General features: G+C 43.2%; 1 non-coding gene across 1 annotated transcript; it reads right to left on the bottom strand.

Annotated features, from left to right (window-relative positions):
* Positions 1 to 234: 234 nt before the first annotated feature.
* LOC131247595 (small nucleolar RNA R71) lies at positions 235 to 341 on the bottom strand. The gene has a single exon (XR_009171872.1). It is a non-coding gene; the product is annotated as a small nucleolar RNA R71 (small nucleolar RNA).
* Between the last annotated feature and the right edge of the window lie 4016 nt (positions 342 to 4357).

Genomic DNA, 4357 nt, shown 5'->3' with positions numbered 1-4357 from the left:
AAATTCCATGGACTTGAATCTGAAAGTCCATATTTACATTTGAAAGAGTTCGATGAGATAATAGCTACATTATGTTTTCCTAATGTATCTGAGGATACAAGTAAACTCTTTCCTTTTTCCTTAAAAGAGAAAGCTAAGACGTGGTTACATTCACTGCGTCCTAGATCCATTGGCACATGGAACGATATGCAGAGGGAATTCATAAAAAAATTCTTCCCACATCATAAAACGATTACCCTCAGAAAAGCGATCATGAACTTTGCCCAAAAGGAAGATGAAACATTCTTTCAATGTTGGGAAAGGTTCAAAGATTTGGTCAGTTCATGCCCACAACATGGATTTGAAACATGGCGCATTACAAATTTTTTCTATGATGGACTGACATCTTCCATGCGCCAAATGGTCGAGACAATGTGTAATGGAGAGTTCATTAATAAAGATATCGACGAGGTATGGGACTACCTCGATAGTTTGGCTGAAAAGACACAATCTTGGGACTATTACCCAAAGTCGAACACCACGTCTAGGCCAACTCAATTAAAGGAGAAGGGTGGATTATATCTCTTGAAAGAAGAGGATGATCTCAAGTGTAAAGTGACTACGCTCATAAGGAAAGTTGAGGCCATGGAAGGAAAGAAGGATAAGGTCAATGAAATTGTTTGTGGCATCTGTGATTGCAACATTCACACAACTGAAAACTGTCCTACAATACCTGCCTTTCGAGGAGTGTTGAATGAACAAGCCAATGCCGTAAATAACTATCAAAGACCTTTTACTGGACCTAACTCCAACACATACAATCCTGGCTGGAAAAATCATCCAAACTTTAGTTGGAGGAATGGACAAACGGCGACTCCTCCAGGTTTCTTCAATCAAAATCCAAATCAAGTGAAACCTCAAGAGGAACCGGTTCAAAATCCCATACAAGAGCTGGCTCAGGCAATGCGGGGAATCACAGATTTCATGCAAAAAATAGATTCTCGTATGACGGTTATAGAAAAGGGGATGCTTCCTGCACAACCTCTCCCCAATCCTAAACCGCAGTATGAGAATAATGATCCCAGCTCTTCAAATCAGATGGGACATGCTAAATCCATCACCACTCTTAGGAGTGGGAAGATCATTGATAAAACTCTTCCGGTTAGGCCCGAAAAGCCTCAAGAACCAAAAGAGGACAACAATGATGGATCCAGTGATGTCCCACAAAAAGTGGAACCGGAACTTTTAGAGAAGCCAGTTGCTCCATTCCCCCAACGGTTGGTTTCACCAAAACCTCTCTCTAACTCTCAGGATATCCTAGAGGTGTTGAAACAGGTGAAAGTCAACATTCCTCTACTTGATGTCGTTAAACAGATACCTTCATATGCCAAATTCCTAAAGACTTATGCACGACCAAGCGGCGGAAAATTATTCAAAAGAAAATCTTCTTGGTGAGAAAGTGAGTGCCATCCTGAAGCAAGGCGTGCCGCAGAAATATAAGGATCCGGTAGCCCAACCATATCATGTGTAATCGGGAACCATCGAATTGATCACGCACTTCTTGACTTAGGAGCGAGCGTCAATCTGATTCCCTACTCGGTATACAAACAGTTAGGTTTGGGTGAATTAAAACCCACTCTAACCACACTACAACTTGTTGATCGCTCTGTTCGTGTACCAAGAGGGATAATTGAGGATGTGTGGGTCCAAGTTGATAGATTTTACTACCCTGTAGACTTTATCATCATGGACACTGAACCCATCAATAACATGAGCACTCAGATTCCCGTCATTCTTGGTCGCCCATTCCTTGCCACGTCAAATGCAATTATCAATTGTAGGAATGGTATCATGACTATGTCTTTTGGAAATTTGACATTGGAGTCAAACATTTTTTCAATAACGGCGGCATCAGAGGATGATGACGATTTCCACGACATTAACATGATTGACTCTTTCGTGGAAGATACGACACCTCGGACCTTATCCTCTAACCCTATAGAGACGTGCCTGGCCCACTCCCATGATTTTGATGATGACATGATTAGGGAGACGTGCGCCTTGCTTGATCTCTGCACCGGTACTTGAAGTTAACCGATGGAGGCCACAATTTGAAGAATTACCACAAACTGATGTAGTGCCTCTACCGTCTAACCTCAAGCCGCCGAAGCTTGACCTAAAACCTTTGCCCTCTGATTTGAAATATGCATATTTGGGTCAAGATGAGACATACCCGGTGGTGATCTCTGCCCACCTGGAGAAAGAACAGGAGAGTATGCTTATATCTACTCTCATTGAGCATAAAGGAGCCCTGGGATGGACGATAGCGGACCTCAAAGGAATCGATCCCTCGATTTGTACTCACCACATATATCTTGAGGATAATGCAAAAACCGCTCGGCAACCACAACGTAGACTAAATCCAAATATGAAGGAAGTGGTTAAGGCCGAGGTTCTTAAACTACTGGACGTGGGTATTATATACCCTATATCTGATAGTCAGTGGGTGAGTCCAACTCAAGTGGTCCCTAAGAAGTCCGGAATCACCATCGTAGCCAATGCTAATAATGAACTCGTGCCAACTAGAGTCACTCTTGGTTGGAGAATGTGCATTGACTACAGGAAGTTGAATACCGTCACAAGGAAAGACCACTTTTCTTTACCATTCATTGATCAGATCTTGGAAAGGTTAGCTGGTCATTCCTATTACAGTTTCCTTGACGGGTATTCGGGCTACAACCAGATAGAGATAGCCCCTGAAGACCAGGAAAAGACCACATTTACATGTCCCTACGGCACCTTTGCCTATCGAAGGATGCCATTCGGACTATGTAATGCCCCTGCCACCTTTCAGCGATGTATGCTTAGTATATTTTCTGATATGGTAGGGCAATATCTAGAGGTCTTCATGGACGATTTCTCTGTTTACGGTCCATCTTTCAGCAAGTGCTTGGAAAGTCTTAAATGTGTGCTGAAAAGATGTGAAGAAAAGAACTTGGTACTTAATTGGGAGAAGTGCCATTTCATGGTTCAGAAGGGAATTGTCCTTGGGCATATCATCTCGTCCAAGGGAATCGAGGTAGATAAGGCAAAAATCGATCTTATCTCTAACCTACCTCCACCCAAGAACATCAGAGACGTGTGATCCTTCTTAGGACACGCGGGATTTTACAGGCGATTCATAAAGGACTTTAGTCTTCTTTCTTGTCCTTTATGTAATCTTCTTCAAAAGGATGTTCCATACGAGTGGACTGAGCAGTGCCAGGAAGCTTTCACCAAGCTTAAAGGCACGTTAACCACTGCACCTATCATGCAGCCACCCGACTGGAGCCTTCCTTTTGAGCTTATGTGCGACGCTTCTGATTATGCTCTTGGGGCGGTCTAGGCCGGAGAAAAGATAAGAAGCCCTACGTCATTCATTACGCGAGTAGAACTCTAAATCTCGCCCAGTTGAACTACTCGACTACGGAAAAGGAACTCTTAGCCGTAGTGTTCGCCTTGGACAAATTTAGGTCCTACTTGATCGGATCCAAGATCATTATCTATACGGATCATGCAGCACTGAAGCATCTTCTTTCTAAGAATGATTCTAAGCCCCGCCTGATACGATGGATCCTTCTACTCCAAGAATTTGATTTGAAAATTAAAGATAAAAAGCAGTAGAGCATGTAGTGGCCGATCACCTGACTCGCCTTAATACCCCCGATTCCCTTGAGGCGACCCATATCAATGATATGGTCCCTGAAGAACAACTGTTTTGAGTCTCCCATTCACCTTGGTTTCTTGATATTGCTAATTATCTTGCTACGGGTGCTATACCGCAGTGAACGGCGCAAGATAAGAAGAAATTCTTCACCGAGGTGCGCAACTTTTCAGGATGATCCTTATTTATTTAAATATTGCCCAGACCAAATTCTAAGGAGATGTGTACCAGACGATGAGCATCAGAGCGTCATCTCCTTCTGTCACTCAGAGGCCTGTGGTGGTCACTTTTCTGCTAAAAAGACCACGGCCAAGATTCTGCAATGTGGCTTTTACTGGCCCACTATGTTCAGGGACACTCATGAGTTTTGTAAAGCTTGTGAGCGTTGTCAGAAATTGAGAGCATTGTCCCGTCGAAATATGATGCCTTTGAATCCCATCCTTATCATTGAAGCATTTGATTGCTGGGGCATCGATTTCATGGGACCATTCCCCCAATCGTTTGGAAATCTGTATATTTTGCTCGTAGTGGATTATGTCACTAAATGGGTTGAAGGGATTCCGTGTCGAAAGAATGACCATCGCACGGTCATTAAATTCTTAAAAGAGAACATCCTTTCTCGGTTCGGAACGCCTCGAGCCATCATTAGTGATGGGGGCTCACACTTTTGTAATA

Source organism: Magnolia sinica, chromosome 5 (assembly GCF_029962835.1).
Source record: "Magnolia sinica isolate HGM2019 chromosome 5, MsV1, whole genome shotgun sequence".
NCBI lineage: Eukaryota > Viridiplantae > Streptophyta > Magnoliopsida > Magnoliales > Magnoliaceae > Magnolia > Magnolia sinica.
Note: the sequence above shows the minus strand (reverse complement) of the source record. Positions and strands in the feature narration are given on the sequence as shown.